This window comes from Trichosurus vulpecula, chromosome 6, assembly GCF_011100635.1.
Source record: "Trichosurus vulpecula isolate mTriVul1 chromosome 6, mTriVul1.pri, whole genome shotgun sequence".
Taxonomy (NCBI): Eukaryota; Metazoa; Chordata; class Mammalia; order Diprotodontia; family Phalangeridae; genus Trichosurus; species Trichosurus vulpecula.
Window position 1 is genome coordinate 176,742,177 of NC_050578.1, and position 26,897 is coordinate 176,769,073.

General features: G+C 37.4%; 1 pseudogene; it reads left to right on the top strand.

Annotated features, from left to right (window-relative positions):
• The first annotated feature begins 13,183 nt into the window (after positions 1–13,183).
• LOC118852939 lies at positions 13,184–14,216 on the top strand (annotated as a pseudogene).
• The last annotated feature ends 12,681 nt before the right edge of the window (positions 14,217–26,897 follow it).

A 26,897-nucleotide genomic window follows, 5' to 3' on the forward strand; every position in this document is an offset into this window, starting at 1 on the left:
TATTCCCTTTCATTTTAACTTTGTTGGTCAGCTCTCAGGCTAATAAATGGTAAGTTCAGTTACTTTAAATTTAACAATGATTTGATTGTGTTTATTGAAGGGGACTAGGAAAGTCACCCAGCTGCCTAAGTGAATGACAAGTTGAACTTCACAGTGATGCTGCACTAACTTGGGATGCCAGTGCCTTTTCTGATATCTTCTTTTGTTTTTGAAAAAGCAAGTATTTTTTTTATTTTTATGCTTGTTATGTTTTTAATAAACCATTAAATTAAAGGAAAATAACCGTATAATATATTTCATCTTGGTTGTGGCTCACCCATCACACAAGTTAGGAAGGTAACTACCTAACATTTTGGACATCATTATTTGTACCTAGAAGTCCCCCCAAAAAAAGAGTTATAGGAATTTTTGCATGGGGAAAATAACAATGGGGGGGGGAAGATAGGAATAATATTAAACAGTGCACTTGAGCATATATAATATAGAGTTCTTCATTTTATTTCTAACCTACTAATTCAAAACTAGTAAATTTCTGATCTTTGTTCACAAAAAAAAAATCAGAGAGAGGAACTATGATTAACAGAACACCTATAGACAGACTCAAGAGTTTAAGCATAAAGACTAGAGCAACTTTTTAAAATGAGAAAAAGTTAAAGAAATTAGAAAATTACTTGCTTCTCTAACAATATGTAAGAGGACTTTTATTCAATTTAAAATGAACTATTATCCATATTCATGGTGCATAAAATAAAGGATGTATGTTCTCAAGCCATTACTTGGAATTTACCTTAGTTACAATAGCTACCCATTGCTATTTACCAAGATTTCTTTCTGTCCAACTCCAAAACTTAAAAAAAAATCTGATTCTTATGGCAAGAATTTTACCTCTAATAATTTTCATAAATTGGCATTCATATTGTTCCATTCCAGACTTATTTATACCTATGCATATTTTCTGTGGACAGGAAGATGCTGTTTGTCTAATATGGATCATTGTAATGTCATGTACATTTATGGTGCTATTTGGATAAATAAAATAATACTCAATTTATTATACATTTCATCACACTTCCTACTAAAGTGAAATGAGCTTTTAGAATTAATGTTTCATTTAAAAACAAAGCCTCTAATAATTTATTATCATTTATGAAATCATTCATCATAAAATAAACATGTTATATTCCATATTTCATGAGAATTTATTTTTACAATCTGAAAAATCACTTCAATTAATACATGAAATATTCACAACTGTTATGATGCTAGCAAAATAACTATCTTTTAAGTAGAATATCAAATTCTGGAACATTTTATTTTAGAAAAATTAATGAGTTTATTTACAGTAATCCTTTTTCTTATAAAAAAGTACAATTTTTTTTGTTAGTGGTTTAGAGGCCACATTGTTGCAAACTTTATGTGTGAAGCCCTCTATTGTTTTATAGAGAAAGTGGGAGGAAAATCCATGCCCTTTATCTACAGGGTAGAAATGGGGTTCAATTCCAGCCTATGAAGCAATTAGGAGTCACTAATTAGAACCAAGATTAGCATCCTCTAACACATGAAAAGGATTAGCCAAAAATGTATGAACATGAAGCAGGGCAAACCCACATTTTGGGAGTCAAAGGGGGCCAGTAGTCAATTAAAAAACAACTGAGAACTCAGCAGAATAAAATGTACTACCAAAGGGAGTCTGATCAAAGGGTGATATGAAGTCATACCAAGAAAAAGTTGCCTTACTGAAAAGCTTGAAGGAATAGAAAAGAAAACATAGGGCAATAGTCATTCAGATTATTGCCAATGGCAGAGCATCTAAGGTCATTTTAAATGTCTCTTTAGGTATTCTTTGATTTTGATTAGAGAGGAGCCAATCATAGGGAAGTGAGTCTAGATTAGAAGTGCCAAAAATGCAGCCCATGGATGGCTTCCAATGTGGTCTAAACCAGAGTAAAATATAATTGGGAAATGTTTAATAAAATTAATTAATAACAAAAGAAATACATAAATATGTGATTTTCCAAGTCAATAAATGGCTTGCAAGGATTCTTATGTATGGTTTAGTGGACCTTGTTTTTATTTGAGTTTGACACCATTGGTGAAGATTATGTAGGTCTGAACATGAACCTGAATTGTGGTAGATGGAGCAGAGGAGAGGAGAATTGGCCACTGCATCTCATGAGTGAATCCTGATAGTGAATCTTTCTTTGGTCAATGAATCCAGACAGGAATTTTAGTGGTTAACAATGGTTGCTAATACCCCTACTCCTTCAAGTCTGAAACAAACTAACATAGACAACAAGGATATAACCTACTGGCTACAGGGATAGAAATTCTGTTTTTGCAGTGTGGGGGAATGAAGGGATGAAAAGGAATTGATCATTCTAGTAAAATCTAGAAGAATATACAGGAAGTATTTCTCATTACATGACATGTATAAATGAGGGTGACAGTATCTGCCTAAGGCAGATTTATTATGAGACTCAAGTAAAATAATGTTTGCAAGATGTTATATAAACATTAGCTGCCATCACTTGACTCTAACAAGCCCATTAGTTATTTTCCTATATGTCTCTTTTCTTTCTTGGCTAAACTTCATGACAATGTATTTAATATATGGTGAGCTAACTGTAAGTTTCCCCCACATTTCAGTCCTGGGTCCTTCTCTAGCTCCTATGAATTAAATTATCATGCCTATGCAGATGATTCTTAGGTCAATTTGTATAACTAACCCTAGTCTCTCTCCTTACCTCTAGTATTACATTTACAACTTTCTACTGGACATCTCAAACTAGATATTCTGCAGATATCCAAATTTTTTTAAATGACTTCTGAATTCTCTCCCTCACTACAGTCCCTTTCATACCCATTGAGAAAGCAAGTAATATATCTTGTGAAGTCATGCAAAACATATTTCCATAATAGCCATGTTGCAAAAAAAAGTCAGAAAAAAGATAATGGAAACAATTATACTTTAATCTGCACTGAGAGTTCATAAGATCTCTCTGTGGAGGTAGATATTTTTCATCATAAGTCCTTCATAATTGTCTTAGACCATTATATTGATCAGAGTAGCTAATTCTTTCATAGTTGATCATCATTATAATATGTTGCTATACACAGTGTTCTCCTAGTTCTCATTTCATTTTGCATCCATTCATATAAGACTTTGCAAATTTTTCTGAAATTATCCTGCTCATCATTTCATATAGCACAAATAGTATTCCATCATAATCATATACCAAAATTTGTTCAGCCACTTCCCAATTGATATGCATCTACTCAATTTCCAATTCTTTGCAGTCACAAAAAGAGTCCCTATAAATATTTTTATACATAGAGGTCTTTTCCTTTTCCTTTTCATCTCTTTGGCATACAGGACTAGTAGTGATATTGCTAAATCATAGATTATGCACAGTTTTACTTCCTTTGGGCAAAGTTGCAAACTATTCACCAGAATGGTTAGACCAGTTCACAACTCAACCAACAATGCATGTCCCAATATTTACACATTCCCTCCAGCATTTGTCATTTTTTTTCCCTATCATGTTAGCCTATCTGAAAAGTATGAAGTGGTACCTTAGAGTTGTTTTAATTTGCATTCCCCTGATCAATAGTGTTTATAGCATTTTATATGACTATAGATAGCTTTAATTTCTACTGCAAATTGCCTTTTCATACCTATTCATGATTTATCAATTGGAGAAATGGCTAATTTTTATAAATTTGACTCAGTTCCCTAGGTATTTGAAAAATTAGGCCTTTTTCAGAGAAATTTGCTGTAAATTGTCCCTCCCTCCTCAGTATCATGCTTTCCTTCTAATGTTGGCTGCATTTGTTTTATTTGTACATTTATTTTATTTTAGTTTTAGTTTTAGTTTACAACACTCAATTCCACAAGGTTTTGAGTTCCAAATTTTCTCCCTTTCCTTCTCCTCCCCCATCTCTCCCAAGATGGCATCTGATCTGATATAAGTTCTACATATACCTTCACATTAAACTTATTTTCACAATGGTTGAATTGTAAAGAATTATAACCTATGGAATGAGCCATGAGAAAGAAGAAACAAAACCGAGAGAGAGAGAGAAAGAGAGAGAGAGAGAGAGAGCAAATACCTTCCTTCAGTCTGCATTCAGACTGTAATTCTTTCTCTGGATATGCATAGCTTTTCCATCATGAGTCTTTTGGAACTGTCTTGGAACCTGTAACAACAATGTGGCTAGAAGCTGCTGTAGGGGTGTAAGACCCGACAAGACCAGCAACAAGAGATGCCAGCACAGGTTCTTCCGTTAATCTGGGCAATTTATATTTTTGTAAATATTCATCCATTTCCCTAAGATTACCAAATTTATAGGCAAATATATTGGGCAAACAATTCCTAATTATTCTTTTAATTTCCTCTTCATTGGAGGTGAATTCACCCCTTTCATTTTTGATACTGGTAATTTGGTTTTCTTCTTTCATTTTTTTTAAATCAAATTGACCAAAGGATTATCAATTTTATTATTTTTTTCATAAAACCAGCTCTTAGTTTTATTTATTAGTTCAATAGTTTTCTGGATTTCAATTTTTATTAATCTCTCCTTTGGTTTTCAGTATTTTTAATTTGTTATCTAATTGGAGATTTTAAATTTGTTCTTTTTCTAGCTTTTTCAGTTGCATGCCCAATTCATTGATTTCCTTTTTCTCTATTTCATTCATGTAAGCATTCAGAGATATAAAACTTCCCCCAAGAATAGCTTTCACTGCATCCCATAAGTTTTGGTACATTGTCTCATTATTGTCTCTCTCTTGAATGAAATTATTGATTATTTTTATGATTTGCTCTTTGACCCACTCATTCCTTAGGATTAGATTATTCAGTTGACAAATAATTTTAATCTATCTTTCCATGGTCCTTTATTACAAATAATTTTTATTGTATCATGATCTGAAAAGAGTGTATTGACTATTTCTGCTTTTCTGCACTGGATTGTGAGGTTTTCATGCCCTAGTACATGGTCCATTTTTGTGAATGTGCCATGTGCCACTGAGAAAAAGGTATATTCCTTTCTATTCTCACTCAATTTTCTCCAGAGGTCTATCATATCTGCATTTTCTAAAATTCTATTCACTTCCTTAACTTCTCTCTTGTTTATTCTGAGATTAAGTTTATCAAGTTCAGAGAGGGGAAGGTTGAGGTCCCCCACTAGAATACTTTTGCTGTCTATTTCTTCCTGTAACTCCCTTAACTGGTCCTCTAAGAATTTGGATGCTATACCACTTGGTGCATATATGTTAAGTAATGATATTACTTCTTTGTCTATGGTGCCTTTTAGCAGGATATCATTTCCTTCTTTATCTCTTTTAATTGGATCTATCTTTACTTTTGCTTTGTCTGAGATTATGATTGCTGCCCCTGTTTTTTTTTTAACTTCAGTTGAAGCATAATATATTGTACTCCAGCCTTTTACCTTTATGCTGTGTGTATCCATGTTTCAAATGTGTTTCTTGTAAACAACATATTGTGGGATTATGGGTTTTTAATCCATTCTTCTATCTGCCTTTGTAGTATGGGAGAGTTCAACCCATTCACATTCACAGTTATGATTACAATCTGGGTCTTTTTTCCATCCCATTTCCCTTCCTTTTTATGCTTTTATTTCTCCCTTCTCCCTTCCTCTCCTCAAAAGAGTTTTGCTTTTGACCACTGCTTCCCTCAGTTTTCCCTCCCTATCAGTCCCTTTTCCCTTACTTCTCCCCTCCCTCCTAACCACCTCCCTTTTCTTCCCCCTTTCCCCTCCTACTGCCTGTAGGGCAACTTTGATTTCTTTTATAAAAAAAAATTATCATTTTTATTTAATATTTTAGTTTTCAACATTGATTTCCACAAGACTTTGAGTTACAAATTTTCTCCCCATTTCCACCCTACCCACCCATTCCAAGATGGCATATATTCTGATTGCCTCATTTCCCAGTCAGCCCTCCCTTCTGTCACCTCACTCCCCACCCCATCCCATTTACCCTTACTTTCTTGTACGGCAAGATAGATTTCTATGTCCCATTCCCTATATATCTTGTTTCCCAGCTGCATGCAAAAGCAACTTTTTTTGAGCATTTACTTTTAAAACTTTCCATTCCAAATTCCCTCCCCTCTTCCCTTCCCACCCATCTTCCCTAGGAAGGCAAGCAATTCAACATAGGTCACCCATGTATCATTATGTAAAACACTTCCACAATACTCATGTTGTGAAAGGCTAACTACATTTCCTTCCATCCTATCCTGACCCCCTTTATTCAGACCCTGTCCCTTTTCAAAAGTGTTTGCTAGTCTTGGAGTGCAGTAGGAATAGTATAGCTACCATTCTATCTCTACCTTTCTCCCTCTCTCAGTATATTCCTCTCTCACCCCTTAAATTTATTTTATTTTTTAGATATCATCCCTTCATATTCAACTCACCCTGTGCCCTCTGCCTTCAATTATCCTAATACTGACAAAGGTCCCATGAATTACACACATCATCTTTCCATGTAGGAATGTGAATGGATTTTGTCCTCTAGCACAAACAGGATAAAATCTACATAGCCAGTCCACTCTGATGAGAAATCATTGTTTTCCCATTTATTTAACATCATTTTTGTTTTTCCCTTTTTTTGTCATTTCAGTGGGTTTCAAGTATTCTGAATGGTAGCTATACTATTCCTACTGCACTCCAAGAACACAAACATAAATTACTGCATTAAGTCTTTTGGGATATCTTATATTAGTAGCCAAGCAGTGTGTTTGGTCCCTTCTTTTAACATATCAGATGAACTCAGAAGTCAAAGAGTCAATGCTATCAAACTGTTGTTCATGAATCTGCACATTTAAACTGTAGCACAGAGTTTTCTTCCCAGATTATGTTAAAATTATCTTTTGGAAGCTATTTTACTGCATAGAAAGATGTAATAAGACTGGATGTTGACAACTGAAATGTCAGATAAATTATCCTTAACCTTTCCTTTTTCCAAGGCAAAATAGAAGCTGAAATTGACAGGGTGATTGGTCAATCCAGGCAACCAACGATGGCCAATAATGAGATTATGCTACACTAATGCACCTGTTCATGAAGTTCAGAGAATGGGTGATATTCTTCCTTTCAATGTGGACAGGGTGGCTATGGTTGATACCACAGTGGCTGGATATGATGTGCTGAAGGTAAATGGCTTTTCCTCCCATGAATCTGAAGGTGCCCCATGGCTTCCATCTTCCCTGAAGGGTGGGTAGAAGAAGCTTTTCATGTTTCTCTTGATTCTTGTGTTTGAAAGTCAAATTTTCTATTCAGCTCTGGTCTTTTCACTGAGAAAACTTGAAAGTCGTCTATTTTATTCAAAATCTTTATGTTGCCTTGGAGCATGATACTCAGTTTTTCTGGGGACATGATTCTTGGTTTTAATCCTAGCTCTGTTGACCTCCAGAATATCGTTTTCCAAGCGCTTGGATCCCTTAATGTGGAAGCTGCTAGATCTTGTGCTATCCTGATTGTTTCCATAATACTCAAGTTGTTTCTTTCTGGCTCCTTGCTGAATTTCTCCTTGATCTGGGAGCTCTGGAATTTGGCAACAATGTTCCTAGAAGTCTTCTTTTTGGGATCTTTTTCAGGAGGTGATTAGTGGATTCTTTCAATTTCTATTTTACCCTCTGGCTCTAGAATAACAGGGCAGTTCTTGATAATTTCTTGAAAGATGATATCTAGGCTCTTTTTTTGATCATGGTTTTCAGGTAGTCCAATAATTTTTTAAATTATCTCTCCTGGATCTATTTTCCAGGTCAGTGGTTTTTCCAATGAGATATTTCACATTGTCTTCCATTTTTTCATTGCTTTGGTTCTGTTTTATAATATCTTGATTTCTCATAAAAACACTAGCTTCCACTTGCTCCAGTCTAATTTTTAAAGTAGTATTTTCTTCAGTGGTCTTTTGGACCTCCTTTTCCATTTGGCTAATTCTGCCTTTCAAGGCATTCTTCTCCTCATTGTCTTTTTGGAGCTCTCTTGACATTTGGGTTAGTCTATTCTTTCAGGTGTTATTTTCTTCAGTATTTTTTGGGGTATCCTTTAGCATGTCCTTGACTTGTTTTTCATGGTTTTCTTGCATCTTTCTCATTTCTCTTCCCAATTTTTCCTCTACTTCTCTAACTTGCTTTTCCAAATCCTTTTTGAGCTCTTCTGTGGCCTGAGCCCAATTCATATTTTTCTTGGAGGCTTTTGATGTAGCCTCTTTGACTTTGTTGACTTCTTCTGGCTATATGTTTTGATCTTCTTTGTCATCAAAAAAGGAATCTAGAGTTTGAGTTTGAGTCTGAATTTGTTTTAGCTGCCTGTTCCTGTTCCCTTCCAACTACTTGACCCTTGAACTTTTTGTCAGTGTATGACTGCTTGTAGAGTAGAGAGTACTTTGTCCCAAGCTTTAGGGTCCAAGCACTGCAGTTTTCAGAGCTACTTCTACTCTACCATCAGCCCAGGCTCTGTCACAGCAGCACTCCTCCTCCCCCGAGAACTGCCAACCAGGACTGCTATCCAGATCCAAGCAGGGCACAGCAAAAGAACCTTCCTTTGTGCCCACAAAGCTCTCCTTACACTCGCAGTCTGATCTGCTGCTAGATTCCTCCCACCGTGTGAGTCAGGGACTCAGGAAGCAGCTGATGCTGGAGCACTGGAAGTAGCCTCAGGAGCTTCCTGCTGCTGCCACCACCATGGCTGCACCATCTCCACCTCCCCCAGGGCTTGTGGCTGGACAGGTCTCAACACGATTCTGCAGTTTCCCACTAAGCTTCTCTTTGGTGTTTGTGGGTTGAGAAGTATGGTAACTGCCACAGCTCAAGGATTCATGGCCCTAGGGTCTGTTCTGCCAGCTGACTCCCAGTCTGTTCTGTCCTGGCGGTGGCTCATGCTGGGCTGCACTCTACTCCAAGAAACATGTGATAGATCCTTCCTGGAGTCCATCCAGGCTCTCCTGGGCTGGAGATCTGTTTCCCTCTGCTATTTCGTGGGTTCTACAGCTCTAGAATTTGTTCAAAGCTATTTTTTACAGGTGTTTGGAGCAATTTGGGGGAGAGCTTAAGCAAGTTGCTGCTTTCCAGCCACTGTCTTGGCTCCACCCCATTGCAAGTTTGATTTATATACTTAACAGAGTATGTTATTCCCTCCTTGATCCCAATCAGGTGAGAGTAATGCTCAAATACTGCTCTTCTACCTCCCTTCTTTCTCCCTACTATAATATGTTTTTGTGCCTCTTCATGTGATCTAATTTACACTTTTCTGCCTACTCCTTACCTCTTCTCTCATTGCAATCCCTTTGCACCCCTTAATAAAATTTTTTATCATCACATCAGTTAATTTATACCCACACCCTCTGTCTGCACATATCGCTTTTGAATGTCATAAAAACTACACCATTCTCAAGATTAACAGGTATCATTCTCCCACATAAGGATGTAAACAATTTGCCTTTATTGAATAACAGGGTTTTTTCCCTGTTTACCTTTTTATTTCTCTCTTGGATCTTGTATTTGAAGATCAGATTTTCCATTGAGCTCTGGCCTTTTCATCAGGAAGGTCTGGAATTCGCTTATTTCATTGCATGTCCATCTCCTTGCCTGAAAGATAATGGTCAATTTTGCTGGGTAGTTCATCCTTGGTTGTCATATAAGCTCTTTTGCCTTTTGGAATATCATATTCCAATCCCTCCAATCTTTTAAGGTAGAAGATGCAAGGTCCTGTGTGATCCTGACTATAGTTCTGTGATATTTGAATTGTTTCTTTCTGGCTGCTTGCAGTATTTTCTCCTTGACCTGATAATTCTGGATTTAGCTACAACATTCCTTGGAGTTTTCAATTTGGGATCTCTTTCAGGGTGTGATGGGTGGATTCTCTTTTGATGACTATTTTACACTCTGGTTCTAGGACCTCAGGGCAGTTTTCTGTGATGATTTCTTAGAAGACACTATCTAGGCTCTTTTTTATCGCAGCTTTCTGGTAGACCAATGTTTGTGCAATTAAAAAAAAATAGTGTATTCAAAATTATCCATTTGCTTTTTTGATCTTCTCTCTTTTTTGATAATAAATTTTTTCCTTTATCCATAGATCTGACCCTTCTTACTTTCAAGGATACCACCTTCTTCAGAGTCACCCAGACTCACAATGTAGGTGCCATCCTCACTTCCTCTCTCCCTCTCAAAGAGGATGTATCCAAATCCAATAAGGTTCTGTGGATCCAGAACTACTCCATTTTGAGAATCACTCCATTTTTTTCACATATATAGGTCTGTGCTCTCCCACTAGTGCTTGAAATGCAATAACCCACAACAGGATGTGCTATGGTATCTTGTTTTGCAACATATCCTGAGTAACAGACTAAGCCCTTCCCTCATCCTGTCATCCTCCATTGGGGCAGAAAACCCTAATTAGCAACTGGATAAAAAGGTTATTGCACCAGCTCAGTCTTGACCAATCAGTTTTTTTTTCCCTGTGTCCCATACCCTGCTCCTCACTCCCTAAAACCTGAAAAACAAACAAAAAAAACTCTCGTATATTGTTCATTCAGGGAATTTTTGCTGCTTTCAGGTGAAAGACTCCCCTGCTGGGGAGCTCAATGAACCCTAGTTTGTCCAAATTCCATTTCTTGGTCAATCTTTGGATCCCAGCTACTACAATTTCCAAATACTGACATTTTTACCATCATAACATTGTTTGATTAAACGCATTTCTCTTCTCTGCCACTACCTTATCCCCTCACTACTCAACTATTGCACTAGCCTGCTGGTTGGAATCCCTGCTTCAAATCTCCCTTCTTTCCACTCTATCCTCTACTCAGCTGTCAAATTGATCTGAAATCCCAGATCTGACCATGTCACCCCTTCCCATCCAAAAAACTCCAGTAGCTCTCTATTACCCTTAGGATAAAATATACAGTCTTTGGTTTAGTTTTAAAAACCCTCATAATATTTTCCAATCTTCTTGCATGTTAGTCCTTCAATATTTTCTGAGATCCTGTGACTGTGGACTCTTTATTGCTGCTGACACAAAGCAGTCTGTCTCCTCACTCTGAGGATTTTCACTGGCTATCCTTCATGTCTGAAACTGTCCCTCCTTGTGTATGTCTTTTTGTTTCCCTAGATCTCATAAAGTTTCAGCTAAAGTTTCACCTTCCCTCTGAGATTATATACAATTTATCCTGAATATAACTTGTTTGTGCATAGTAGTTTGCACGTTGCCTAACCCATTTTATTGGAAACTCCTTGTGGACAGAGACTTTTTAAGTTTATTTCTTTTTCTTTCTTTATTTTATGTCTCCAGTATTTGGCACAGTCCCTTTTACATAGTAGGTGCTTAAATGCTTATTGGCTTGATTTGATTTACTTTCACTTCCTTTTCACTCTTCAAAAGGCTCTGCAATCTGACCTGTAATCTCATTATTCAACTTCTTTTCCCAAAATTTACGAATGCTTTCTTAATTGCCAAATCAAATGTTCCTTTCTCAATCTATATCCTTTGTGACCTCTCTGTAGCATTTGTCATTGTTTATCTCCAGCTCTAAGATAGATATGTTTTCATGATACTTCCCTCTACCCTTGACTTTTTACCTACAAGACTTGTCCTCAGTCTTCTTGGATGATTGATTCTTCATCCATGACACACCCCCTGCTTGTGGTGTCTTCCAAGGTCCACATGTGCTGGGGCCCAATTTCTTTTTATTCCCTACTTATCACTTGATAATGTTCTCAGTTCCACTTGGTTCAGTTATAATCCTGTGCGTATGATTCCTAGATCAATATACACACCCCTAGTCTCTCTTCTTGTCACTCACCTCTAATGCACGTGTCAAATGTAACATTTAAAACAGAACTCATCTTTCCTTCCAAATCTTTGCCTCTTTTAAACTTCCACATTACTGTCAAAGACATAACTATCTTCCCAGTCACCAAATCCTCATTGTCACTTACCCTATCGATTCATTGTTTTGCTGAATCTTTTCATTTTTGACTTCGCAACATCTTTTACCTACATTCCCTTTTCTTTGGCACATATAATGTTGGACTTAGAGTTGGGAAGACAGAGTTCAAATTTGGCCTTAGATGTGTGATCCTGGGTAAGTCACTCTACTTTTGTCTACTTCAGTTTCCGCGTCCATAAACTGGAGATAATAATAGTATCTACCTCCCAAAGTTGGTATAGGGACAAAATGAGATATCTGTAAAGTACTTGGCAAAGCTAAAAAGAACTATATAAATTCCAGTTGTTCTTGTTGTTATTGTCAATGCTGTCAACCTGGTTCTGGAATATTAGGTTCTTGTACCTGGACTATTGCATTAACATTCTGGTTAGTTTTCTTTTTCTTTCTTTCTTTTTTTTTTTTTTTTTTGCAGGGGGGAAGGCAGGGCAATTTGGGTTAAGTGACTTGGCCAAGGTCACACAGCTAGTAAGTGTGTCAAGTGTCTGAGGCCAGATTTGAACTCAGGTACTCCTGACTACAGGGCTGGTGCTCTACTCACTGTACCACCTAGTTGCCCCTCTGGTTATTTTTCTTGTCCTATATTGCTCTCCAATCAAATACTCCATCCATTCAGCTCCCAATACTTTTTTTTTTAAATCATAGTTCTGACCATATCACACCCTCTTCAATGTGATCCATTGCCTCCCTGTTTGGCATTTAAAGCATTTCATAACTTGACTCCTTCCTAGTCTTTTAGACTATCCTCTGTTCATATTATAATCCAGCTACAGTGTCCTATTTGGTGTTCCTAAACAAGACATTCTATTGCCCATCTCTGTGCCTTTGAACAGGCTATCTATTCTCCATGGATATCCTGGAATGCTCTAGTCACTTATCTATGGCTCTGAATTTCCTTTAGTTTCTTCAAAACTTATCTCAAATTTCATCTTCCGCAAGAGGCCTTTTCTGGTCCCTTCAGCATCTTGGGCCTTCCCTCTGAGATTACTTTCCATTTACTTTGTATATGGGGCAGCTAGGTGGCATAGTGGATAGAGTGCTAGGATGGGGGTCGGGAAGATGTATCTTCCTATGTTGAAATCTGAACTCAAACACTTACTAGCTGTATTACCCTGGGCAAGTTACTAACCTTGTTTGCCTCCATTTCCCCACCTGTAAAATTAGCTAGAGGAGAAAATGGCAAATCACTCCAGTATCTTTAACAAATAGGGCCAAATCATGCCTCTGCCACCCATGCCTCCCAGTGGGCCTGCACCCCCAGTCCCTCCTGGCCCTCCTCAGATGGCCCCTCCTGCACCTGGAGTTCATCCCCCTACTCCTGGGGTTCACGCCCTACTCCTGGGGTTCATCCTCCAGCTCCTGGGGTACACCCCCCAGCTCCTGGAGTACACCCTCCTGCTCCTGGGGTACACCTTCCTGCTCCTGGAGTGCATCCCCCAGCACCTGGGGTTCATCCCCAGGCTCCAGGAGTTCACCCTCCAGCACCTAGGGTGCATCCCCCAGCTCCAGGGGTACACCCCCCAGCACCCGGAGTTCACCCTCAGGCTCTAGGAGTACATCCCCAAGCACCTGGGGTTCACCCTCAGGCTCCTGGGGTACACCCCCAAGCACTTGGAGTTCATCCCCAGGCTCCGGGGATTCATCCTCAGGCTCCGTGGGTTCATCCTCAGGCTCCGGGGATTCATCCTCAGCCTCCGTGGGTTCATCCTCAGGCTCCGGGGATTCATCCTCAGGCTCCGTGGGTTCATCCTCAGGCTCCGGGGGTTCATCCTCAGGCTCCGTGGGTTCATCCTCAAGCTCCGGGGGTTCACCCCTAGGCTCCGGGGATTCATCCTCAGGCTCCGTGGGTTCATCCTCAGGCTCCGTGGGTTCATCCTCAGGCTCCGGGGGTTCATCCTCAGGCTCCGGGGGTTCATCCCCAGGCTCCAGGAGTTCACCCCCCAGCACCCGGAGTTCACCCTCAGGCTCTAGGAGTACATCCCCAACCACCTGGGGTTCACCCTCAGGCTCCTGGGGTACACCCCCAAGCACTTGGAGTTCATCCTCAGGCTCCGGGGGTTCACCCCTAGGCTCCAGGAGTTCATCCTCAAGCTCCAGGGGTTCACCCCCAAGTCCCAGGTGTACACCCCCCAAACCCAGGAGTACATCCCCTGACTCCTATGCCCCCAATGTTGCGGCCTCCTCTTCCCTCGGAAGGACCTGGAAACATTCCTCCTCCTCCACCAACCAATTGAAAAGCTTTTCCTCCTCCCCTGCCAGGTTGGTTTTTATTTACATTGCATCAGTTCCCCAAAGACGAGTACTGGTGTTTTTTTGTGCAGAGGTTTGAACTCTGTCCTCAAAGTTGATTAGATAGGTTTCTACCTTGTTTACATTGAAAAAAAACCAAATAGGGCCAAAAAGAGTCAGACACAACTGAAACAACTGAATGATAATTTTGTATGCATTTAGTATCTATTTATTTATGTTGTCTGTCTCATCAGAATGTCAGGACCTTAGGCAGGCACTGTTTTCTGTCTTTATTTTTCTTTTTTTAGGGTTTAACACCCTGCCTAATACAAAGTATGCACTTACTAAAAACTTGATTTATTTTATGACTTATTTTGATAGTATAGATATTCTGGCTATCACTGTATTGACTTCTGGGCTTATTATTGCTCTTCTGTATTGGGGGCCGTGTCACCAATAGGTAACTTGAGGAAATGTTGCTGTCTCTGTCCTCCTTTTGGGTTACATGTCCATCAGTAGCAGATTCAAAGGATATAGAAATACTTGTCAGTTTCTTAGCACAATTACAACTTGTTTTCCTGAGTATTTAAAGCAACTCCCAGCTCTACTGAGAATGTGTTTGTGTGCCTGTCTTTCCACAGCCACTTTGGCAGTGACTGTTCTCAACTTTTGTCACCCTTCTATTTACCAATGATTCTTGGTCTTTGACCAAAAAGACTTGGATTCTTGTCCCTGCTCCAATACTTCTTTGTTTTATCATTCTGAGCAAATTGCATAATCTCTGAGACGCCATTCCCTTTATTTTAAAAGGAGATAAGAATAAACAGGGGTGTCGTGAGAATACTTTATAAATTGAAAAGTATCATATAAAAGTAAACTACTATTTATGTCCATAATTAATTCCCTTTTGGGAATCAATCTTGACCATCATTTGTCATGTATCTGTTTATTGCTTTTCTTACAAGAAGGATTACCATCACACAAGCCATTTGTTTGTTTGTTTTAATAAGGAATAAGGATGATGAAAATACCTAGTCTTGTTCAAGAAATATGGTAAATTATGCTTGGTTTTTTGCTGTTGTTTTCTTTTAAAATTCCCCTATTCTTTTTAATTAAATGAGATAGAATAAAAGTGCTGAAGTTAAAGTAAAAATAAAATGAAGGAATAATCTAACTTACCAGGTGCCTCACTGCATTTTTGTGATTCTAATATATTACAAAGCCTAACAATAGCCATGAATCTTCATAAATTAATACTGACCATTTTGTGAGGAAAAAATTTTTAAAAGAGAGGGAGGGGGAACTTGGCTCTTTGTAACTGAACAACTCAGCAAAAAAATCTAAATGCACAAAAGCATAATGCACAAACTTTTTTAAGGTGATGTTTACAATTTAATTAAATATTATTTATAAGCATCCATGATTTCAACTATAAAGAGAATTAAATAATAAGATAAGGATGAATATCTTGAAGAAATTTTCAAAAATTAGGGATAAGAGACTATGGAATATTCTCTGAAGGGACAGGCCTACATTTCATCATTTGGGTCAAGTCAAAATAGAATTTCTGGACATGAACTTTTAGATGGGAATTGAAAAAAAAATCTTACCAAAATTAACTGCAAAGGATTTTAAGTTTGCTTCTCCTTTTTTTTCATAATTTCAGGTCATGGTTTTCTGTCATTTTTAAAAATTGCTTGGGATTAATGATGTTTGGAATTCATGAAAGCCAATATAGTAAAGCTTATTTATGTGTGATTATACAAACTAATACTTTTATTGGGAAAATTTCTGCTTGACATTTTGTGTTTTGACTGGCATTTGCTAGTTGCCAGCTGTCATAAAAAAGGACTGCAACACATGCCGTGAGCAGCATATGCCTTTTTGGGTGCTGAATAGCGTTTTCATACAAAAAATCAAATGATCCATAACATATTATGCTGTCATTTGAAAACACTATCAGAAATGAAACATTTTTCATGCCTGTAATACATTTTGTTCCCCAAGGCTCAATCTAGCATTTCCTCACTACTTTTGAAAATATAATGAGGAGAACGTTTATTCCATTAATTGCCATGGCAGCATTGATGCCAGAATACTAATAATTTTCTAAATGTATAGATTATAAGAAATTGATGCAAAATCTTAATAAGTACATGAAACTTTTCATATATTAATTTATGTATTTCTTACACATATATATGCATGTATGTACATATGTACAAATATATGCAAAGACACATATTTGCTTTTGATGACCTTATTGGTGCTAAACTTCCTGCTCTTCTAGAATACTTTGTGGATTACTTAGTCCCAGCAGTGATTAGATATGCTTATTTTTCAGGAAATGTGAGTGCCATCTAAAAGCTGACCACTTCATTCTGAGTGATATGGGCTCATCTTACAGATTGATAAAAGAGATTTTATCCTTCATTTATAAAATTAATATTTCATAAATATGATGTGGAATGACAAGTGAAGTGTTCTGTGACATAATTTAATTGTGATTATATGTAAACTAATGTATCTCTATTATTAGATATAGAGCTACTAACCACATTTTGCACTGTTCTTTGCAAGCTTAATACATGAATTACCACTTTCAAATTCATTTATTTCAATTGTTCCATATCTTAAAAGGTTATTGAAGATTAATCACATATTTAAAATTGAATTCAACAATTATTTATTAATCACCTACTATTTGATGATAAAGTTGATGCCGTGGGAGATAGAATGTCCAGTGAAGACAGTTTCTTCCTTCATGAAGCTTCCTTTCTAGTAAGATGATATGGTACTTACACTGATATGTCAAATACATAATCAGATAAATACAGTAAATAAAATTCTTCATGATACCTATGGGAACAAAGGATCCTTGCCAAGTTAGTTTGGAAAAGAATCAGGAACAAAGTAGCACTCAAACTGGTAATTTATAGGATTGTAGATCCTAGACCTGACAGGAGCTTCAGATGATGATTAATCCTACCCCCTCATTTTACATTTGAAGAAACAGAGAAGTAGAGGATTTAAATGGTTTATCAAAGTCTCTTATATAGTAAATGTCACAGGTAGAATTTTAACTCAAGTTCTCTTATTCTAGAGCCAGTTTTCTTTCCATTGTACCATGCTGTATCTGGTAAGGGATGGATAGAAATTAAAAAAACAAAACAAAACAAAACATTCTGGTCATAGGAAAGAGTGTAAGCAAAGGCCTATAGGAAGGAAAACAGAGGGTATGTTCAGAGAATAAGAAATGTTCGGTTTGGCTTGAGTATAAAATACTTGGAGATTATTTCCTGAAACAAAAATCTGGAAAGTTATAGTGACACTGGGCCAGGGAGGACCTCTAAAGTTGTGTGGAAGTGTCATGCATAAAATTTAGTCTGGTGGTATTGTGAAAGATGGATTTGAAGAGAGACAGAGTTGAAACAGCAAGATTCATTAGGAGGCTGTTGCGATGGTCCAAATAAGTGACAATAAGGAAAAATAAATGGGGAGAAATTCATGAGATAAGGCAATTCATTAAATAATGCTTCAAACTCATGATATCCAAAGATGATCTTAGCATCTTTTCTTCAAAACTTATACCTCCTCCAAATTTCCTTCTCCATTGACAGTAATACCATCCTCCAATTCATCCAAATTTTTAATGTCAAACTCATTGCTGATTCTTTTTCCTCATCATTCTTCCCTTTCATTTCACTTCCACTCCTACCAATGTGTTTTCAAGTCAGCTGGCCCATCCTATCATCTTTACTTCTGCAACATTCCTCATATCCATTTCCTTTTCTTCAATTGCCTGCTCAGGTACTGATTTCCTCTATTCTGTCCTTTTTTATGCACCAGAGGTTTTGACATTGACCAGCAGTCTCTGCCAGCAATTGCCCTTCTTTCCAGGTAATCTTTCTCAAATCTACCAAAATAATATTCCTAAGGCTAATGTCTCATGATGCCACTTCTTGGCTAAAAATATTTGATGCCTCTCTTCCACTAGCATGAAATATGAACGCATTATTCTGACAGTTAAGGCCCCCCAGAATCCCTTTCCAGCCTTAAAAAAATCCTCTTTTTATCCTTTAGGGTTTAGCGAACCTAGACTATTTGCCATTTCCAAAACATGACATGGTTTTCCCCACTTCAATAAATTCATCATCCTCTGTAGCTGAAATGTAGATGAAATTCTTCATCTCTACCTTCAGCTCAAGTGCTAACCATTTAAGGAATCCTTCTCTGACCCTGAACTTTTCTAACCTTAAATCACTATATAAATGTTAACTATTATAATCAGCAGCATCATCATCTTCACTAGCTTCATAATAACTACAGCTAAGATTAATCTTGTTCTTTTCAAATATTCATAGTTTTTATCTTTCCTTTCTATTCTTCACTCTCTACCCTCTACTATATATGTACGTATATATGTATGTGTACATATATTTATATCTTCATTTTATGCATTCTAATAGAATATAATAAGCCCCTCAGGGTCAAGAAAGATTTCATCTTTAAACTTTGATATCCATTGGTTAATGAGTGCCTTGCATATGGTAGGTGCTAAATACATATTTGTTGAATAGGAATGAGTATGAGAATGATGGAGCAGTACGGTTTAAAGATAGCAAGGACCTGAAAAAGAGAGAGTGGATGAATTGTGCAGTTACTGACAGAAACAGTAGTCAGATTGAGGTTTAATTGGAAAAAATAATGAGCTTAGTTTTATGTGTGTTGAATTGGTGGTTTCTGAAAGACATTCAAATATTCTCTTTGTGGTAGCCAGAGGTACACATCAGTACTCAGAAGAGATTCCTGAATGGAGATAATATTTGGGAGTCATTGGCATAGCTGTCATGTTGATTCTGAGAATCAAAAGTTCTAGTCTAGTCCCAGCCTTGCTACCAACTCAGTATTTGAACTTGAAAACAAGTTGCTTTAATTCTCTGTACTTCTTTGTCTACAAAATAAAGGGTTGTTGATCTTGTCAGTCCAAAATATTTCTATCCTCTAAATAGAATCAAAATTTCTTGTTGGTATATTTCAGTTAATCCTATTGAAAACAGTTCATTTTCCTTTAGAAACTTCTTTCTAAAATGCTACCCACAAATTTTGTATTTGTTAAGATATGGAAATGATAGTTATAAACCCACTCCAGCAAGTTTCAGAATACTAGAATCATATATTTAGAGTTCAGAGAGACCTGAGATATTCTCTAGTACAATTCCCTCATTTTGAAAATGAGGAAACTGGGAATCAGAAAAATTAAATAATTTGACCAGGTTCACATAGATAATAAGCTGCAGAGTCAGCTTGAAGTAGAAAAGCTCTAAATTTCTTTCCACTTCTTAGATTTCTGATTGCTGATAAATATGACCTTTGTGACATTTTGCAAGTTGTTTAACCAATCTACCCCAGACAACTCACTATAATTTGCAAAGTAGTTACAAACCTGCATTTTTATAAGGAATTTCCTCGCTGAGAATCTCCATACAATAACTGCATTCCTGGTCCAATTCCCTCAAACAATTTAACAATAAACAAATAGTAGCAACAAACAACAGTAACTCACTAAAACCAACAACCAATAAGCAAGAAAATTACAGAATATTAGAGTTGAATGTAATCTCAGAAACTTTCCACTCCAACTCATACTTGTATGAGAATCACCTTTACAATCTAGCTGAAAGTTGTTCATTTAGCTTTTACTTAAGCACTCCAGACAGAAGCAACCCACTGCCTCTTGAAGTATTAGAGGAAACAATTATTAGAAAGTTTTATATTAAACCTAAATTTCCTCTTTGATAATCCACCAATTGTTTTTAGTCCTGGGCTCAAGGACAAAAAACAAACAACAACAAAAATGCCTGTCTCTTCCTGTGGCACACATATCATATCTATCCATGATTCCTATTTTCTAGGCCAGCCATTCCTATTTATATCAACTGATCCTCTATGGTATGATTGCAAGATATTTCAGCATCTTGGTCTCCTTTTTACAGGGCAACCCTTTTATCCACCTCTTTTCTAAAATATGTGGCCTAGAAATCAACCCATTAATCCAGATGTGCTTTGAGGAGAATAGTGAACAATAGGCTTACACATCTTCTTCAAAGTTTTGTACACTATATCTTTCTCTTAATACCACTGATAAAAATCACATTAGCTTTTTTTTTTTTTACTGTTGTGTTGCCACTCTGTTTTTCAAGAAACCTCAATGGCTCCCTGTTACTTCCAGGATCAAATATAGAATCTTCTATATGACTTTTAAAACTCTTCATAACCTGGTTCCTCCCTCCACTTTCAACCTGCTTACACCTTCCACTCCTCATTGCTATTCCTCACCCACAAAACTCTATCTTCTGACTGTGAATTTTCATTCTATCCCTTATGCCTAGAATTTTCCCTCTCCTTATCTTTGCTTCCTGGCTTCCCTTGGTTCCTTGCTATCTGAGATATAATTTTACCTTTTGCAAGAAGATTTTCCTGGTATTGTCTTCCCTTTGAAATTTGTATATATGTATGTGTATATACACACATATACATATATGTCTGTGCATGTATACATAATGTTAAAATTATATATTTATAATAATTTTGTAACAAGTGCACACATATATCTACATACATTATATGTGTACATTATATATGTGTGCGTATACCATACATATATAATGTATACATAGATTGCATGTAGAGATATGTGTACTCATGTACAATTATGTAGAAATTATACACACTATGTATACACATACATACATACATATATGCATATGTGATGTATGTAAAATATGTGTGTATATACATGTGTGTACACACAGTATATGTATGTATATGTGTGTATATAAAATTTATACGCAATTGTTTTTCCATTGGTTTTCCCCATTAGATTTGTAAAGTCCTTGAGAACCGAGAGAGTTTTTGCTTTTCTTTACAAACTCATTGTTAGAACAATGTGTGAAACATTGTAGCCGCTTAGTCAATGCTTGCTGACTTTATTTAACATCGCTATTAGATGCTCACATCCTATTAATTTTTAAATCACAAAAGGTGCTTTTTTCTAGATAACTGACTGTACCTCCCCCAGCATGTGCTTTTTTAAAGTTAATTTTTTGAACCCTAGGTTAAGAAGTTAAATTTATCTTTATTATAATCTTAATATATTTGACCTATTATCCAAGCCTATAAAGATAATCTTAACATTGATTAACATCCAAGGTGATAATAATTATCTGTCCCTAGCTTGCATCATGTGGAATTTGATGAGCGTGCCATCGATGTCTTGTTGTTGTAGTTGGTTTTTTTTTGTGTTTTGTTTTTTTATTCAGCTTTTGGATAAAAATAGTCAACAGCATATGTCCAAGTACAGATCCCTGGAGCAATTCACTGGAGACCTCCAAACTGACATTGTACTAGTGATGACTGCTATGTGGTGTGACTATTCAATCAGTTCTGTATTCACTTAATATTACTATCATTTTGTCAACATTTCTTCATTTTTCCCCAAGAACAGCTTAAGAGACTCTGACAAAGTATACTGATAAAAAATAGAAAACTCTATCAGTAGCATTCTCCATGATTTATCAATGTAATAGAGCTGTTTAAAAAGAAAATGTCATTAGTCTTCCCTACCTTGTCTTAAATTCATGCAGGATCTTTGTGATTTTATTTCCTTTCCTCATTATTCACTAGCAGTTTCACAATATATTACAGAATTTTGCAAGGAACTGAAGGCAAGCTTATTAACCTATAGTTTTTTAGAAAATTTTCCTACATGAAACAAACAAATAAACAAAAAGTGAGCAAATTTTCCCTTCTCCAAACTTGGAGTTGTTCCCACACTTTCTACAATCTTTTAAAGATAATTGACAGTGATTTAGCAATCACTTTAGCCAGTTTGTTGAGTATCATTGGATGCTGTTTATCTGGATTTGGCAACTTGAACTCTTGAAAAGTGACTCTTGATAAGATAAGTAAAGCAGGAAGAAGCTCCTTGCCATCTCCTTACTTATCTTGGGAATCAATTTGACATTAATCATTTTTGTTCAGACCATTTTGGTCCCAAGTTTATGCTTTTGTTCAGAAAATATAGAACTTAAAAATAGAATATGTATATACACACATATTCTACATATGTCAGCTCTTTCTTTGATAGTATAATATCATTGTCTCATTATTCCTGAACAGGATGTATATCCTGTGTTTGATCCTCTTTTTCCCATGAATATAGCTTTACCCCCTCCTTATTTGTTCTTAGATTTCTCTATCAGTCACAGTTCTTTCTTAGTTTTAATATCAGTGATGTATACTTGCAAGACCTTATCACCTTTTTTAATATTGATGAATAAAAAATCCTTTAAGCACATACTATGTGCTAAACACTTGGCATACAATGAGAAAAAGAAAAAGATAGCCCTTGATTTCAAATAGCCTATAGTCTGAGAGAGAGAGATAGAGAGAGAGAGAGAGAGAGAGAGAGAGAGAGAGAGAGAGAGGAGGGGGAAAGAGAGAGAGACGGAGACAGAGACAGAGGAACAGAGACAGACAGAGACAGAGCAAGAGAGACACAGAGAAAGAGAACACATGGGAGAGATCAGCTGCAGGGTCGATGAAAAGGTTAGAGGGTCTAAGAGTGAAACTACTAGATGTATAGCAAGATCATGGAATTCATAAGATGCAGTGGAATATTTGTGCCTTCATCAGTGACTCCTGCCATTAAAAAGGCAAGCATGGACTTATGGGTCAGTGTGGAAAGGAGATCCCAAGTTTCTTGCTACAGGGTCAGAAAATGTTGGGTCTGTGTTTTGCTAGAGAGTGGAAAAGGAGTGGGGATATAGGCAAGAATGCTGATGTTGGACCCAGGAGCAGGAAAATGGATAAGGATTCTGTTTGGTGCTAGCTTCATCCAGTGCCATCTAGGTACCTACGGGTAGGATATGAAATGATCTGAAGAAGATAAAGGAAAAAGGGAGGGTGACACTTGGATTCTGCTTCATTTAAACTATGAACTCCCACATTGGTGTCTCAGGGTGTCTTGTGACATACGGAAAGTGGTAATGGGGTCCGCACTCACAGCATTTTTATTATATATTTATATTATTTTACCTGCCCTTGCTTCTATATCCTATGCACAGCTTTTTAAGATCTTATTAAAGTAGTGAGTTTTCTGTGCATACAGATTGTCATTTTATATAACTCTTTTCTTCCTGATTTGAGTTTGTTTCTCTTTTTATCTGAGAATTTCATTCTTGAGAGCTTTTTAGCCTTCCCAAGCTGGCTTCTATTGTTGATTTTCCAGAAATGGGCTCCTATTTCTCTTTTTCCAGAATCCATGTAAAAGTTTATTGTTGTTGTTCAGGCATTTGCAACCCTTCATGCCCCCATTTGGGGTTTTCTTGGCAAAGATACTGGAGTGGTTTGCCATTTCCTTCTCCATTTCATTACAGATGAGGAACTGAGGAAAACAAGGTTAAATGACTTGCCTAGGATAGCACAGCTAGTAAGTGTCTGAGAGCAGATTTGAACTCAGAAAGATGAGTCTTCTTGACTTCAGGCCCAACTCTCCAACCACTGTGCTACCTAGCTCTCCCAATATCTAGGTTGTATTCCAGATTATACCATACTGTTCTTCTATCATAAATTCTAAGAGAGAGTGATATCTTCCTGTCATTCCCCATCATTTCTAAACAATAATAGTTTTAGTTAGTGAGAATCAGACTCAAAAAAGGTCCTTTTTGGTTCATTTACCTTTTTAGGGAGATATTTTCATTAAAACAAATCAAGAAATTATTAGGAAGAATTATAGCATATTCAATAATCGAAGTCCCTTTGCTACCATGCCATATTTCTGTGCCAGGACTTAATCATTTCCCCAAGATTCTTTTTTTCTATCAATGTGATCTGTAGTATAGTCTGATGACAATATTGCTTTTGCTTCTGTCTTCAATGATCATTACCAAAATAGTCTCTACCTTATATCCTACCTTCAGTCTTGTTTTTTTTCTCATAACAGGTCACATGCCCCCAAAAGAGCAGGGCTCCAGCCCAGGACAGCCTGGATGGTCTCTGGGTGAGGTCTATTCCACACGGAGCTGAGAGCTGGGAACGGAGTAGAGCAGAGCCCAGCCTGAGCAGCGTGGACGATCCAGACCAGAAGCCGGGCGGATGGGCCCTAGCGCCCTGAATATGTGAGCTGCGGCAGTTACCAGACCCCTCGACCCACAAACACCAAAGACTGCGGAGGGTTAGTGGGAAAAGCTGCGGGAGTGGAAGGAGTTCGCGGTTCGGCTTCCAGCCCCTGGGGCAGCGGAGGTGGGGCAGCTACAGCTGTTGTTACTTCCGGCTCCAGGCCCACCTGGTGGGAGGAATTAAGTGGCAGATCAGAGCAGGAGTGCAACAGCCTGCTGAAGATCTGAGCCCAGTCTGGACTGGGGGTCCTTGGGGAAGGAGGAGTGCGGCTCTGACAGAGCTGGCACCTCCCCCCCAAACGTTGAACATAGAACTCGTTAGTCTACAAGCAGTCATACCCCACTGAAAAACTCAAGGGTCAAGTTAGTTGGTTGGGAATATGGCCAGGCAGCGAAAACGCGCCCAGATTCAGTCTCAGACTTTGGATTCTTTCTTTGTTGACAAAGAAGACCAAAACATACAGACAGAAGAAATTAATAAAGTCAAAGAGCCTACAACAGAAACCTCCAAGAAAAACATGAACTGGCCCCAGGCCATAGAAGAACTCAAAAAGGATTTAGAAAAGCAGGTTAGAGAAGTAGAGGAAAAATTGGGAAGAGAAATGAGAAGGATGCGAGAAAACCATGAAAAACAAGTCAATGACTTGCTAAAGGAGACCCAAAAAAATACTGAAAAATACACTGAAGAAAACAACACCTTAAAAAACAGACTAACTCAAACGGCAAAAGAGCTCCAAAAAAGCCAATGAGGAGAAGAATGCCTTGAAAGGCAGAATTAGCCAAATGGAAAAGGAGGTCCAAAAGACCACTGAAGAAAATACTACTTTAAAAATTAGATTGGAGCAAGTGGAAGCTAGTGACTTGATGAGAAATCAGGATATTATAAAACAGAACCAGAGGAATGAAAAAATGGAAGACAATGTGAAATATCTCCTTGGAAAAACCACTGACCTGGAAAATAGATCCAGGAGAGATAATTTAAAAATTATTGGACTACCTGAAAGCCATGATCAAAAAAAGAGCCTAGATACCATCTTTCAGAAAATTATCAAGGAGAACTGCCCTGATATTCTAGAGCCACAGGGCAAAATAGAAATTGAAAGAATCCATCGATCGCCTCCTCAAATAGATCCCAAAAAGAAATCTCCTAGGAATATTGTTGCGAAATTCCAGAGCTCCCAGATCAAGGAGAAAATACTGCAAGCAGCCAGAAAGAAACAATTTGAGTATTGTGGAAACCCAATCAGAATAACCCAAGATCTGGCAGCTTCTACATTAAGAGATCGAAGGGCTTGGAATGCGATATTCTGGAGGTCAATGGAGCTAGGATTAAAACCTAGAATCACCTACCCAGCAAAACTGAGTATCATGTTCCAAGGCAAAATATGGAGTTTCAATAAAATAGAGGACTTTCAAGCTTTCTCAGTGAAAAGACCAGAACTGAATAGAAAATTTGACTTTCAAACACAAGAATCAAGAGAAGCATGAAAAGGTAATCAAGAAACGGAAATTGCAAGGGACTTACTAAAGTTGAACTGTTTTGTTTACATTCCTACATGGAAAGATGATGAGTATGATTCATGAGACCTCAGTATTAGGGTAGTTGAAGGGAATATGCATATATATGTGTATATATGTATATATATATGTTTATGTATATATATAAGTGAATATGTATGTATGTATATATCTATGTGTATATGTATGTATGTGTATGTATGTGTGTATATATATATATATGTGTGTGTGTTTATATATATATATATATATATATGTAAAAGAGAGAGAGCAGACACAGGGTGAGTTGAAGATGAAGGGAAGATATCTAAAAGAAATAAAATGAAATTAAGGGATGAGAGAGTAACATACTGAGAGAGGGAGATAGGGAGAGATAGAATGGGGTGGATTATCTCGCATAAAGGTGGTAAGAGGAAGCAGTTCTATGGGAGGAGGGGAGAGGGCAGGTGAGGGGGGAATGATCAGATTTGGCCTGAGGGGGAATACCATACATACTCAGTTGGGTATCTTACCCCACAGGAAAAAAGAGGGAGGAAGATAAAAAAAAAAAAATAAAAGGTGGGGGGATGATGGAGGGGAGGGCAGATGGGGGTGGAGGTAATCAAAACAAACACTTTGGAAAGGGGACAGGGTCAAGGGAGAAAATTCAATAAAGCGGGATGGGTTGGGAAGGAGCAAAATGTACTTAGCCTTTCACAACATGAGTATTGTGGAAGGGTTATACAAAATAATACATGTGTGGCCTAGGTTGAATTGCTCAACTTCTTAGGGAGGGTGGGTGGGAAGGGAAGAGGGAAGAGAATTTGGAACTCAAAGTTTTAAAATCAGATGTTCAAAAACAAAAAAAGTTTTTGTATGCATCTAAAAAATAAGATACACAGGCAATGGGGTGTAGAAATTTATCTTGCCCTACAAGAAAGGAAGGGAAAAGGGGATGAGAGGGGAGGGGGGTGATAGAGGGGAGGGCTGACTGGGGAACAGGGCAACCAGATTATAAGCCATCT